This window comes from Chelonoidis abingdonii, chromosome 8 (assembly GCF_003597395.2).
Source record: "Chelonoidis abingdonii isolate Lonesome George chromosome 8, CheloAbing_2.0, whole genome shotgun sequence".
Taxonomy (NCBI): domain Eukaryota; kingdom Metazoa; phylum Chordata; order Testudines; family Testudinidae; genus Chelonoidis; species Chelonoidis abingdonii.
Window position 1 is genome coordinate 29,858,001 of NC_133776.1, and position 15,625 is coordinate 29,873,625.

Here is a 15,625-nt window from a genome sequence, read left to right on the forward strand (position 1 = left end):
TTATGATATTACCAAAGAGGCTGTGCTTCTATTTATTGTACTAACAATTAATGCTAAAAATTCAGTAACAAAACCCTAAAAACTTTCTATTCTTAATGATAAGTTTGAGATAAAAGTTTGTGTTCACTTTGGCAGAAGCTAATTTAGGACTCTAATGTGGTCTTTCCCTCGGTATTCAGAAATGCTTTTGTGTCAAGATTCTAATATGGGAGCATGAGGCAACATATGGAAGGATACATACACATGGACACATGATTTACGGAATTATGAATACAGGTATGGTATCCCTTCCTAGTCCTGAAATTTGGGACAATGTCATAGTGCTTACAAAGGTCCTGGGATAGAAGTATTTTAATCAGAGACATTTAAAAGATGAACAAATACTGTAATACATGATACCTGAGGAATAGTCTTGGTTTTATGACAGGAAAATCCGATCACCGGTGACCAAATTCCTCAAGAAAAATCGGGTGTTGTTGTAAATGATTTTTGGATTGTCAATGTAGTAAAGATGGCAAATAATTTTCAACAGAATTTTTTTAATGTGAAGTTTTATGTTAGTCAATGTACCTGGTTCAGACCAGGTGAATCAGACTAATAAAGTAAATGGATCATACTTGCTTACCCAAAGATAAATTTGCCCAAGTAACTTTGTGAACAGTATTCTGGTCAACTATTCTATTTTTGTGCATGTGATATATTCAACATAAAATCATCAAGATTATTACTTATCACTGACCATGTGCTCAGTGATGTATAATTGTACTGACAGTCCCTGCCTGAAGGAGTTTACAGCTGAAGCTCCTGGTCCTTCAAATAATTATACATGCATTTACCTTTATACATTGAAGTCAGTGGAACCACTTGTGCATAAAATCAAGCAAGCATGTGAATACCTGTTTCCAAGATCAGGGTTTAAAGCGACATACCACAAAATTCAAATAAAAATACATAGATTGACAGTAAAGTTTTTTTCTTCTTTATTTAGTGGGTAGATAATAGAATTTTTAGGGATGTGGGCCCACTTCCATGAGCTCTGGGAAACAAAATGGGACACACTCGACCCATACTACTGAAACATTTTACAAAAGTCCACAAATTTTCACTCCAAAGTTCTGGATGTACTGTTAATGTTTTGTAAAGTTTTCTGGAAATTTTGCACAGTACCAAGTTGCACCTCAAAGCTCATAATGGTGGGGTTTTTTCTAAGGCTTTCCCCAACATTTGTAACTGCTGATATATGCTGCAGAATGACAAAATAAAATAACTAGAAACTTTGTCCTGTTGTTTGGTTTTCTCTCATCATTATTAAGCATTTGAATTTGATGATCACTTACAGGATGGCTGAATTAAGCAGAATTTATGTTGTAAAGTCCAATCAAACTCTATTAATGATGTATTAAGCCTTCTGGAAAGTAGATGCTGGATCCTGTTCCCACTGAAGGCAATGTGAGTCTTGCAGTTCATTTCAACAGAAACAGGATCAGGCCCTAAGTCACTAAATGACATTTTCCATGGTAATAATTAGTAACAGCAGTTTTGAAGCTAAAGGAACTTTATAATTTTATTTGTAATGCATGTTTCCAAAATTGCTAGTGGATTTAGGAAGAGAATCAAACAATTATCTGGAATATATTCAGGGATGACAAGCTCTAAAATCAGGACACATCCAGAGCAGCAAGCTGAATGAGATACTGTAGTATGGATTAAGAGCTATCACATGCTATAACAGAAAGGTAAGTATTATTGATTGGGGGTGGACTAGGACTTATGTTAATAAGAAATATTGCAGAAATCTTCACACCTGGCGGATACATTTTTCTAGTGGAATATTTGTAGGGTGAGGGCTGCAGGAGAAGGGAAAGGTTAGTCAATCCTGGATGCTTTCTACAAATGTTGTCTGGCCTTGTGGTTAGATAATGAATGTAAATCTCCTTTCATGGATTTAAAGCTGTTTGCTGACACAGGAAAATCACAATATTTTTTTTTGTAAAATAACACAAAAAACTATCTTTTTGTTGTTGCATATGAATTTATCTTTGTTTTAAGATAAAAAGAGCCCCAGTTATGGCCAGGACTGCACTAGCAGAATAGACCTGTGCAAAGCTCTGTGGGTTTGATTTGTGGAAGTTGTTGAAACTGAAGGAAATGTTTAAGCAATCTTTGTTAAATTGCTGCTTCAGATTTCACTTTGAGTTCTGGGGTTGAAGAAAAGTGTAAAATGGAGTGAAATTTGGAGTTTTGACAAGGAAACTATGCAAGGTGTGATATTTGGTTGGATAGGATGCAAAAAACATAACTTTGTTCTGGTTTAATTGTTTCACAAACCTTATGAGTTTCATATTTATACTGAAACCCATGAAATCAGGCAAATTTTGAATAGTTTCTTTGAGTTTTTTAGCAAACATTTCACATCACTTGAATATAGAAGCTCTTGCTTTGTTCATGTATTATAAATCTATACTCTCATCTCTCTTCTCCCTCCCCCACCCCCAAGCTCTTGCCATTCTGCCCACAAAAAGAATAATAAAAAATATGGCCTGGGCAGATGTTTACTCTGAAATTCATCCCTATCTTTACCAGCCAAATCGATATATCCTGCACTGGAACCAAGCATTGTGAGTTTGGCATCATGAGAAAATCATCATTAGATTATATCTATCGCTAATCCAGAAGGACCTAATGCCAAGGGACCTTGTGTTCTGAGCTTGAGATTGCATATGGGTTTGCCAAACTTTGCAGTTAATACTCACAATGCTTCAGCACTGCAAAGCACCTCCAGCTCCCAGTGAAGTTCAGCCATACGTTGCTTGTTGCCTGTAGTGTATAAACAAAGCAGAGAGAATCTTCTGTGTCTGAACAATGCAGTTAATTGGCATATTTTATAAATAGAGCTCCACTGAAGCTCAGCGTCTTGCCGGCTCAGACTCAAGAATGCTGCTGTGTTACTCTCAGGCTTAGATACAGTCTTGGCAAAAGAGACTTGAGACGTGGTGATGAGGGCAAGCTCTGATTTCTCGCTCATTTTTCTGGTCATACCTGAGCTTTTGAGAAAGTACTTCTCCATTGCTGCCCAGCTGCTGCCCTAAGTATTGCTTTTATTGAAGAGCTCGCTCTCTCTCCCCCACTCTAAGACTTTTCAGTGGGACATAGCTGAGAAGAAAAGATTAAGGAAAACAGCAGAGCCATGGTTGTTACTCTGATGTGTTTCAGCTTGTACCAGAACAAGAAACTCAATAACATCTTGTCACCAAGAGCTGGTCCTTTCATTTGAGTCAGGGACCAAGCTACCTGTGACTGGCTCCCATAAGGAGAATGAGCGAACTCAAACCCACATGGAAGAAATTAAATCCTTAAGTGTCTGGCTGGCAACTAATTAGCTAATGAGGCTGATAAAGTTTTACTAGAGCTCATCTGTGGGGATTCCTAGAGTTAGGAAGCTCTTGAGGAGAGCTCACCAGAACAAGGAGCCTGAAAAGTGTTCCTAGAAAGAGAAGCACCCCAAGATGATGGTGGCTCCAGCTCAAGGTGCAGGCTCTGGGATGGGGTTGGGGATGAGGGGTTTGGAGAGTAGGAGGGGGCTCTGGGCTTACAGGTGTGGCTGAGCGGTTTGGGTGATGGAGGGGGTGAGGGCACTAGCTGGGGCTGAGGGTTCTGGGGTGGGGCCAGAAATGAGGGGTTCAGGGTGTGGGAGGGGTCTCTGGACTGGGGCAGATGGTTGGGGTGTGGAGGGAGGTAGGGGCTTTGGTTGGGGGTGTGGGCTCTGGGGTGGGGCTGGGGATGAGGGGTTTGGCATGCAGGAGGGGTCTCAGGATGGAGGCTAAAGTGTTTGGAGTGAGGGAGGGGTGCGTGCTCTGGGAGGGAATTCAGGTCTGGGAGGGGGTTCTGAGCTGGGGCTGGAGTGAGGGAGGGCATGTTGGGTGTGGGCAGCAGTAGGGAGTTTGGGTACATGAGGGGCCTCAGGCCTGCGGCAAGGGGTTGGAGTGTGGGAGGGTGTTCAGGGTGTGGGCTCTGGGCGGCGCTTACCTCAGGCAGTTCCTGGAAGTGCCGACATCTCCCTCTGGCTTCTAGGCACAGGGGAGGCCAGAGGACTCCTGGTTACTGGCCAATGGGAGCAACAGAGCCAGCGCTTGGGGCGGGGGCAGTGTGTGCATCCTCTCTGGCCACCTCTGTGCCTCAGAACTGGACATATCAGATGCTTCTGGGAGCTGCATGGAGCCAGGGCAGGCAGGAAACCTGCCTTAGCCCTGCTCCATGGCTGACTGGACTTGTAATGGCTCGGTCAGCAGTGCTGACCAGAGCCACCAGGTTGCCTTTTCCACCAGGCATTCCACTTGAAAACTGGACACCTTGCAACCCTAGTTGCAATGCTACTCGCTGAAGTTTGGCCCATCCTACTATCCACGTCATATGGTAGGGGGTAGATTTGTGCAAGAACCTGGTCAGGGCCCAAATAGGGTTATGACCTACATGAGGCAAAAACACCAGGAGGTGCCCACTGCCTCTCTCCTATCAGCCTGACTCTCCTTTTCTCCTCTTAGGTCACCACCACTCTGACCCTCCTTTTCATCTCGTCAGGCGGTCCCTCCACACATACCTAGCCTGACTCCCCCTTGTCCCATCTCAGGCACCTCCACAGCAGCTTGACCCACCCCTTGCCCCCCTCAGGTGCCCTCCCCTGGTCTATGGGCTCCTACAGTTGTCCCAGCCCAGGGAGCACTGCTCAGTGAAGAAGCCCTGTGTACAGCACCCTGTGTAAAGCACATGTAATCAGGCTTTTTGCAAGGAGGAAGGATTTGAGAGAGTGGGGAATACAATTTGGGAAAAAATAATATTTTAGTTGATTCAAACAAGTAAATAAGTATGGAGTAACTGATAAACTCAAACTCATGCAGTATCTATTAGTAGATCTATTATCGTACAGTCATCATTAGTAAGATAATTCATCACACTAGAAGAGTGGGATTGTGTATTATGAATTAGCATAATAATACTCTGCACCTGATTGTTGTTAACTTTAGTGCAATCTGATTTATCCTAACATTACACCGTTCAGGGTTTGAAGAGAGACAAATAGAAGTTCTTTTTCATGTTCTGAGATATAAGATGTAAAATGTTCCAACAATAATTAGATGTTGGATGCTACTGTATTTTCTGAGGCAGAAGTAGTGATTGCCTGAAAATGATATTTAAATGATCCAAATCTATTTAAAAACTGCCTAGCCTGAATTGTGCCATACCTTGCCGCTGGATGGAATGCTCCTGTCAGCAAGAAATGAAACTGTTTCATGCTGACATTTCTCAGTAATAATAATGTTAGGAAAAAGAACAGGAGTACTTGTGACACCTTAGAGACTAACAAATTTATTTGAGCATAAGCTTTCGTAGGCTACAGCCCATTTCATTGGATGCATAGAATGGAACATATAGTAAGGAGATATATATATACACATACAGAGAACATGAAAAGGTGGGAGTTGCCCTGCCTAAGAGGCTAATTAATAAAGAGAGAAAAACTTTTGTAGTGATAATCAAGATAGTGCATTACAGACAGCTTGACAAGAAGGTGTGAGGATATGTAACGTGGGGAAATAGATTCAATGTGTGTAATGGCTCAGCCATTCCCAGTCTCTGTTCAAACCCAAATTGATGGTATCTAGTTTCCATATCAGTTTTGCCAATGAGAAACAATGTTTCCTGACAGTTTGTAGCACTCTTCTTTGAAAATTCAGTGGTAACTGAAGTGGGCAAGGCCGGGAGGGTGGAATTAGAGGTAGTTTCTGGTTTTATTATTCCTTTGGATATTCATTAATTAGTCTTGATTGAGCTTTGATTTGTTTTTATTATTATTTATTTATTTTATATTTATTATTTATTTTAAGTCCATTCCTAGAATGTGGCTATTGACTTGCATTTAGCAGAAAGATTATTGTGGAAAGATGTTACAAAATGTTTATAATATCTTAATTGAGACCAATTGTTTTAATTGATTTTTGCATACTATTACTAATATTGAACATGTATAACTATTTTTCCATTTGAGCGTCTCAAAATGTTTTATAAACCTTAATCATTTCTTGCTTACACAAACCTTGTGATAGGTCCAGTAAGTGCTCTTATTGTCACTTTACATATAGGCACAGTGACTTGTTGAACATTACACGGGAAAATCTGTGGCATAGGCAGGGAACAGAACCTAGATCTCATGATTGCTAGTTATGTAGGAATCGTCAGCTCTGTTAGCACAGCTTTCCAGCACCTGTATACTGCTTGAGTTGGTATAGGGCAGGGGCGGGCAAACTTTTTGGCCTGAGGGCCACATCAGGTTTCCGAAATTGTATGGAGGGCCGGCCAGTTAGAGGAGACTGTGCCTCCCCAGTCTCCAGCTGAGCATTCCCGCAGGTTTTTTTTTCCATCCTTCGCCACTCCAGCTGCCCTGTAGGGGGCAGCAGCGTGGAGGAGGGGAGCGCCCTGCTGGGAGCGGTGCCCGGTCTGTAGCAAGCCCGGCAGTTTTTTTGTTTTTTTCCCTTCGCTGCCCTGGCTGGCTCGCAGGTTTGTTTCCCGCCCCGCCCTTTGCCGCTCTGGCCGGCCTGCAGGTTTGTGTCGTCCCTGGCACCCCACCCCGCTGTTTGCCGCTCCAGCCGGCCTACAGTTGTTTTTTTTTGGGGGGGGGGGGGTTGTTTTGCTTGGGGTAGCAAAAAAGCCAGAGCCAGCCCTGCTTCTCACCCCCGATGACTTCCCCGGGGTCCCTGCCCCACTCCCATCCACCCCCCATTCCCTGTCCCCTCACCGCCCCCAGAACCCCTGCCCCTGACTGCCCCCCACTGCACCATCCAACCCCCCTCCTTCCTGACTGCCCCCTGGAGACCCTTACCCCCATTCAACCCCCCTGTTCCCCATCCTCTGACCGCCCTGATCCCTATCCACACCCCTGCCCCTGGCCCTACCCTCTATCCACTCGGCCCCCTTACTGTGCTGCCTGGAGCACCGGTGGCTGGTGGTGCTACAGCTGTGCTGCCCAGATGGAGCTAGCCACACCACCGCTCAGCTTATTGTACCAGATCAGGCCCTGGCTCTGCAACTGCACTGCCCCAGGAGCTCGCAGCCCCACCTCCCAGAGCATTGCGCTGGCAGTGGGGCGAGCTGAGGCTGAGGGGGTGGGGGGTTAGCCTCCCAGGCCAGGAGCTCGGGGCTGGGCAGGAGGGTCCCGCGGGCCATAGTTTACCCACCTCTGGTGTGGGGTCTGGCCCTTAGAAGCTGCAGTCACTGCTGAAACAGATCTGGGATCAGCATAGAGAGCAAATTCAGATATAGATGAGACTGATTAGATCTGAGTATAAAGGGCATTAAATGAGAACTTTGGTAGTAAGGGATTGAGAGAAGAGCTCAGGTGACATGAAAGATTCCTGCTGTCTGCAACAAGAAGCAGTAGACGTGATTCTCTACTCACACTGGTTTTTAGATTGGTATATGTCCATTGACTTCAGTGGAATTGCTCCTGATCTACACTTAGGTAAGTGAAAGAAGAACTACGTGGAGTAGCCTAGATGCTGAGCTGCATTTTTCAGCAGAGGTAACACAGCAGAAGGGAATGGCTCCCACATTCTGTGCTGGATCAAATGCTAGCACAGCTCTTAGCATAAATTACAGTAGTGTTTCCACAGGCACCAATTGACTCCTGCTCAGCTCTGAATAGCCACTGTACAGATTGCTCTGTTCACATCACACTCACTCAATTCACCCTCTGCACCCCTAGGTATGTCCTCAGCACTGTCTTATGCCAGGGGTTTCAAAGGAGGGGCATTTTTAGAGTCCTTGGATTTTATTTATTGCAATTCCAATTTCTAATACTAAACAGTCTTTACTCTTTCGAATTACTGTTTAGGTTTTTGTCTTCATTATTCTCCTCACCAAAACTTTGTTTTTGACATTACACCTTCATCACAATTATAATTTTATTTATTTAAAGCCATTGCATTTTCATATCTTGCATAGTGGAAATTGCAGTAGACTCCACTGGAATCATTCAACTAATTTCAGTTGGCTTCCACTAACCTCTGTTGGTTCTAATTGGTAAGCCAGTAGCTCTAAAAGTCTAGCAGACACACAAGTCCACTTTTTTGTTCCAAAGTATACAGCAATCGCCAGCCAGTGGGAACCAGCTGAAAATTTTAAACTGGAATTATTCACTCTATTGATAATGTTCCCCCCTCTAGGGGTGTTTGGTTGCAACTTTCTGATTTTCTCTGAGGCCTTTAAGGAGATGCAGATTGCTGTTCATAGGCAGGATCAAAGATGGTCTCACATACAGGCTGAGTCTTCACTTTAAATTTGCAATACTTTTCTTTACACTTATCAGGGTACTCTGAAGAGGGGAAAAATCTATTACTTCTACTTAATGCTTGTCTCTGAATAATTCAGTACTACTGATATTCTTCTAGTTTTGTGAATATTTTATGATGTCTTGTGAAGAATTTGTAATATTCAAGTGTAACATCAGTGTAGAAAATTGTTTCTGTTGAAGTCTTTTCCTGCATATGTTTACTTCTCTGTAGTTAGATTGTGCGTAAGGGATCAGATAAAGAACAATCAGTAGCAGATTACAGAGCGATAACTTTATTGTTTACAGTATAAATACTTTAGCTGAAACATTCAATGCAGTAAAATTTATAAGCAATAGATTAATAGTCGGCAGCTGCTATGTGACCTTGGACAAATCACTTTGCCTTCATTTGCCTCAGTTTCCCCATCTGTAAAATGAGGATAATGATGTGACAGGCTGTTAAGTATTATGAGTGATAGAATTGAGAAGCAAGTATTTGAAAACTTACGCTTTCCAAGCAGAAGCTCTTTTAAAACTCTACTTATTATATGTCCACTTTCAAATTTCGAATGTGTGCGATATGCATGCCCACATGCACACATGTGAAAAGGGTGAAATCCTGGCCCCATTAAAGTTAATGGCAAAACTCCCACTGATTTCAGTAAGGCTGGGATTTCAACAAAGATTTAAAACTGAAGCATAGGTTATAGTTTGGTTCCCTCTGTTTCCAAAAAGCCCTGAGAAATTTCTTGCAAATGTTGCTTAAATGGTCATTGTCCTAAAAGTAAGTTTGCCAAATGCAAGACCATTAGGATTAAGGAGAACAAAATTATAAGTGAGTCATAAAATGGGAATCTGCTGCATCTTAACTTTGGAGTTCCTAAAGACAGCTCCATAATGAAGATTAAGAATTATTTTCATTCTTAAATTGCTGTTTTCATATTGCTGCCCTATGATCTAACAGTAGCTACTTCAAATATATCTGCAGCTCATAAATGCTTGAGAACACAAAGTCCTAACTGTTAAAATTTGACTTCAGTGCTTAAAGCTTTTATTGGATAATATTTTATCCTCTGAGTCTGCTTTCTAAGTGTGATGTTCTTCACTTTAAAGCTCTGAACCAAAAGAACACATATTGTATGTCGCTCTGGGACTTAAAAAAAAAAAAAAAAAAAGCACATTTGTTCATATAAGAAGTATGTGCATATGTAGAACCCCCCATGATCACACAGAGAGTGCTGCTGCTGGCTTTCACCTTATAGGGCAGTGAAAAGAAGTGGTACCAGACCTGCTAAGAGCTAGTCAAAACTTCTTGTTGAAACTTTTTTTTGGACAAAAAATGGCTTTTCCACCGAAACAAAAATTTCTGCTGAAATTTTGTTTTGTTAATATGTTTCAGTTGTGAAATGTTTTGAGAACTTAACTACTGCTATGTTATAAAATAACCAGTTCTTCAGAAAACAACCCCACAAGCATAGCTTTTCAATAGCCTGACTTCCTTTAGCAATTGGGTTCCTTTCGGCAGTGGGCCCCAGCCTTTTCTGGGTGGCAGGTGCTGGACAAGGAGCCACCAAGGACTGTGGCTGGTGGACAAGTATCCACCGAAATGCCGCCAAGAAGTGGCAACATCAAGACGTGTTGCCGCCAAAAATCAGCAGCATTTCAGTGGTGACACCTCTTGGTGACGCCACTTTTCGGTGTCATTTCAGCGGCGACGCCTCTTGATGATGCTGTGTTTCGGTGGCATTGTGGCGTATGCTTGTCTGCCGGCCAGTACGCGGGCACACATAGATGCTCCAGCGGGCACCCACGTTGGGGACCACTGCCTTAAGGTCTCTGATGGAGTCTAAAAAGTTGAGTGACATTGAGTGTAATTCAAGTCATAGAAAAATACCATATTATTTTTGGCACACAGTAGATCAAAACAAAATACTAGGCAAACTCCTTCATGTAGGCCTTACCCACTGCTGCTCTTTGCTAATGTTGTTAATTTTTAAGCTAGTGTTTTACCGCTGTTTCTTCAGTAACAAAGTGGATGTCCTTTCATCTTGCTGAAGTGACATTCCCCAGCAACACAAGATGCCATTTTACAGCTGGAAATGGTTAAAAATGGTTTTCAAATGTCTTTACTTCACCCCCATTAAATGTAGTGGCTTACTAAAAAGCTGTAGTCAAAATAGGTCTGGGACAGGAGTCAAGTGATTTTTTTTCTTTATATCTATCTGAAAGGCAGATCACTAGTAAATGTAGCATCACTCTCCCTGAGAAGTGTTCTGATACTGTGAGCCCTGAAACAGTCATTGCTTAAAATTACAATGTTTGAAAAGGCCTAGAAGGGAGCACGGAGGCAGTGGTAGAGGCCTTTCTAGGGAAGATTGAAGCACCATCTATATCAGAACATCATGAAGGCCAGATACAGTGTTCTTGTTTGAGCACTGTTTACTCACTTACAGGATTCCCAATTAAGTGGAATTACCTCCCCAATTAAGCAGCATTCCTTACCATTAAGTATCATTAGGCTTAATTTGTTTCCCTGGGAAATGTCCTGATTAAGCAGATTTTATGATTAAGCACCTGTTATAAATGTATTAGTTTACGTCTCAGTCTTATTTTTTTCTCATACAGTCCCTTCACTGGTACCTGAAACAGCTAATATGCCAACCTTTAACTCTGGTGTTTTGTTTTATTAATAGGGTTGCACTCACTAAGTTCTTAGCTTGGCTTTGGAGAGCTTCCACAAGGAAACCTTTGTATTTTGTTAAATTTTGTATGATCATCTTGTAATTCAAATATGTTCCTATATAGTTTGCTAACATAGATGTCAGTTTGTCAGTCTGACCAGTATTTTGTCAATTTCTTAAAGTTAGCAAGAAAACCTATAATATTCCCATTTGTGGTAGTATAATGAGAGCAGGTGGTTTCTGGATACAGGTAATGACCGCCATAATGAAAAGATCTAGAAAGTGCAAAAATGAGCACTTTCAGTTATTGCATATCATGCCATCTGTTTGGTTAGCAATAAATAATGTGGCAGTCAGGACGAGTTGTATGAAAGACCTCTTCACTGAGGTCAATGTTACATGGTGAGAGGCCTGTGTTAGTCTGATAGTAGCTTGCACCCCTGATCTCAAACAAAACTAGGTCTCTCCTTAAACCTGACCATCTTGCTCCAATTACATTCATCATACCACACCATCCACACATGAAAACACAATTTGGGGTGCTGAGCATGGATAGAAACATCCACTGAAGAGATTAAAACACTGTGGAAGTTATATTGGGGACGTAGTGAAGCACTCTTCCGCAAAATACATAAGTACCATCTGTAGTCAACTATCCTGAAATATGTGGCACAGGGAAATGTGAAGCACACAGGACTGTAAAATCCAGGCCCTGTTGCAGTGTGGACCAGATTCTAATTTATAGTAAATAGCAACACATTGCTCTGTGATTAGGCCCAATCAAACTGTATCCTGCTCTGTTTTATCTGTCTAATCTTATCTAACTTTTATTTTATCTAATCTGTCCTTTCATATCAAGTTTATTATGGATGTTAGTATTCCTGTTTACTTCAGTGAAAGAAGAGCTTGTCTACACAGGATGTTAATGTGCAGCAAGCCAGGTGTGAATCTACAGCACCTGGTGTTGGCCACAGTTGGAAGACAGGATACCAGGCTAGATGGACCATTGGTCTGACCCAGTATGGCCGTTCTTATGTTTGTAATGTCCCATATGAGCACCATGCACTAAAAGTCCAGGTGTGTGCTTTGAGTACTACTACTTGTAAAGTGTAGTAAGTAAGATGACCCAAATGGAAAGACAAATGCCTCTTGCTACATTGTGGGATCTTGCACCAATTGGAAACCAAACTAAGCTACAGCAGTGTGAGTCACTAGGGGCTTTGCAGTAGTACAGTTACTCTGGGGCAAAAATCCTACTGTAGCTATGACTAACAATCCTCAAGTGAAGGTATGACTGCTAAGAGCCACATTGTGGATTTGCCACAAGTCTTATATGGGGAGCATCCTGCTCCTCCCTGTTACCAGGGGTCATGTATCTTACTGCTGGTTGAAACCAGCAGTAGATTACTTCTCCTTCCATGCTACCTCAACTCTGCTGAGTGGTGTTTTGACACAAGGAACCAAGATTAGTCATTCCCAGACCCTCCATGCTATTTAACCTTTGTGCAGAGTAGGGGACATGCATGCAGCACCATGTCCCTTAGTGAATGGACCCAACCCCTAAATAATCTATGCATTTGACAGCTGCAGGCTCAGGTGTTTTCAGGGAGACTGTGTGACTCTAAGGGATAATATTTAACATTTTTAGTGAAAATTGATAACAAAAAGCTATTAAAGTAAGCCCATAACCTTCAAATTCTTTGCATTAAGACTCACAGTTCATATAACCAGGGAAAATGTATGGATAAAATGATCCCCAAACTATGATAAATAGTCAGGGAAAAGATTAGAGTAGTGGGGTTTGAATCATGAAGTAGTGATTAATATTAACAACCTTCCTCAGAACAACACCCTCACCACCATGGATGTCACTTACCTATATACCAACATCCCTCACAATGATAGCATAGCTGCCTGCCTCAAATAGTTACAAGACAATGGACAACACTCAGATATCCACTGCAAACATATTGGCAAACTCATCCATTTCATCTTCACCCATAATATTTTATATTCAACGACAAACTTTGTCCAAACCATGGGAACAGCCATGGTTAGAATGGCTCCTCAATATGTCAGCCTCTTCATGGGCCACCTTGAAGAAGAATTTCTGGACAAGTGCACCACAAAATCAGTGATATGCCTGAGATACTTTGATCACATTTTATTCTCTGGACAGATACTTTAAATTCCCTCATAGATTTCCACCACAACTTCAACCATCGCCACCCATTTATTAAACTGTTTTTGGAACACTCCGACACTGGAATGAATTTCCTGGACAATATAATCAGCTTCAACAATGGAACCCGACAGACAACCATATGGGTGAACAATTTTCACAAAGTGACACTCTATATCTGACCATCAGTCCTCATATCCAAAGGAAACCCGAACAATATTTTCAAAAGACAAGCCTGGGACCTTAAATCCATAATTCGACTAGGCACTAAAAATCATGGACCGAACAGAGATGTTGGATTCATGGTTTATTGCAACAATTTGTAACTCACTGACCCCCTCTTTTTATCCTCTGAATGCACAGGTGTCAAATGGGCCACTCTACCTTGAATGGTCTCTTACAAAATCTGCTAACTACTTCTGCTAAACAATCTCGTCCACTTTGCATTTAGCTGTGATGCTGGGAGTACATTTCCCAGACCTGGACTAGAGCACTGTCTCTCTCCAACAGAAGTTGGTACAATAAAATATATTACCTCACCCACCTTCCCTCTTTAATATCCTGGCACTGACACAGCTACAACTACCCTGCATAAAGTAACGAGAGCCAGAAGTGCACTTAATCCATGGAATCAGAAGGTATCAGAAAGTTCAGAAGAGTGCAGTACTACTTGGAGTTACATACAATTTTGAAAGAGGCTGAATACCTTGAACTTGTGCCACATATGAATTCCTGAGATCAAAAAGCTGCAAAGAAATCTTGGCAAGAAGTGCAACACAATAATACACACAATTCTAAACAAAAACAAACACTGACTTGGTCCCCAAAAGGGAAAGGAAAATAGACCAAGAGAAAAACAAACTGCTTCAAACTCTTCCAAATCGAATTTTCTTCTTCTGTTCTTTTTCCAAGGATCTTCAACAGTAAAAATCACACAGCAAATTTTGGTACTCTCCTGTATATAATCCTGCAATTTCAATAGTTAGAAAAAGAAAGCCGCTGTATAATTGCTTTATATAGGTTCTTCTTTTTGATGTAACTTCCATAAATGTTAATGTTTAATATGTGCTTCAAAAGGAGAATGGCCGTTATTGTACTATAGAGTTAAGAATATAAGAAATTTTAGGAAATGGAAATACCCATCTGGCCCAATGTGCCCACTTTCTCCCTCACCCCATCTTGGTTAATTTCAGTCTCACCCATGTGTGTCCTTTTATCTAATATCTCCTACATAATGAAATCTAGATTAGCTGTAACATTGGTCAAATTATTTATTGTGAATAATATTCCACATTTACTTTTGACTTTTAATTTCTTCCTAACACTTTTACTCATAAATAACATAAAATAGTTTAGATGAATTATTTTCAAACTATGAATTGTTGGAGAGTTGTTTTGTGTTTGATCACGTAAGTCATTGTGGTGTTTCTGTTGTTTGAGTGAATGCTTGAAACACCTTAAAGGAGAATTAATGAAAAGGATAATAATAAATACTAAATAAGGCACTTCCCAGAGGAATTTTTAGACAAATAATCATTTGTTTTAAAAAACTGTACAATTTGTGCATAATGTCCTGGATCCACAAAGGAATTTAGGCATGACAATGTCTAACTTTTAGATAACTAGCCCCTCCTGGAATCCACAAGCTCTAGGTTAGGTGCCAAAGCTCTCTGTACAATGCATTATGCTTCTAAGAATGGCGTACACAAGAGTTAGCATGATAGGTGGGAAACTGCCTAAATTTGCCAATGGTAGACACTAATGAGAGGGGTTTGGCTTGAGTCTAGGCAGCAAGGAGGTCTCTCTGTCTCTGGCCTGGTCTACACTACGCGTTTAAATCGATTTAAAGAGCGTTAAATAGATTTAAGGCTGTACCCGTCCACACTACAATGCCCTTTATATCAATATAAAGGGCTCTTTAAATCGATTTCTGTACTCCACCCCGACGAGAGGAATAGCGCTAAATTCGATATTAACATTTGGATTACGGTTAGTGTGGACGGAAATCGACGTTATTGGCCTCCGGGGGGGTATCCCACAGTGCACCATCTGACCGCTCTGGACTAGCACTCTGAATCGGATGCAGCGGGCAGGTAATAACAGTGAAAAGCCCTGCGAACTTTATCTATCATTCCTGTTGACCAAGCGTGATCGACTCTGATCGCGACGGTGGCGATGCAGTCTCAAATCCAAAAAAGCTACAGCATGGACGTACGGGATTTGGGATACTAAGATCTGATCGCGTATGGGGAGACAAAGACTGTTGTAATCAGCAGCTCCGTACAAGAACACAAATATGCAAAAGATTGAAAAAAATGTCCAGGTATACCATGCGCTTGCGTGAAACAAGCCGTAAGCGAGGAAGCCAGAGTACTCAATATAGGACGTCTCATAGGAGTGGAGGGTGGAAATAAGGGACTGGGCTGAGCAGACTACTTC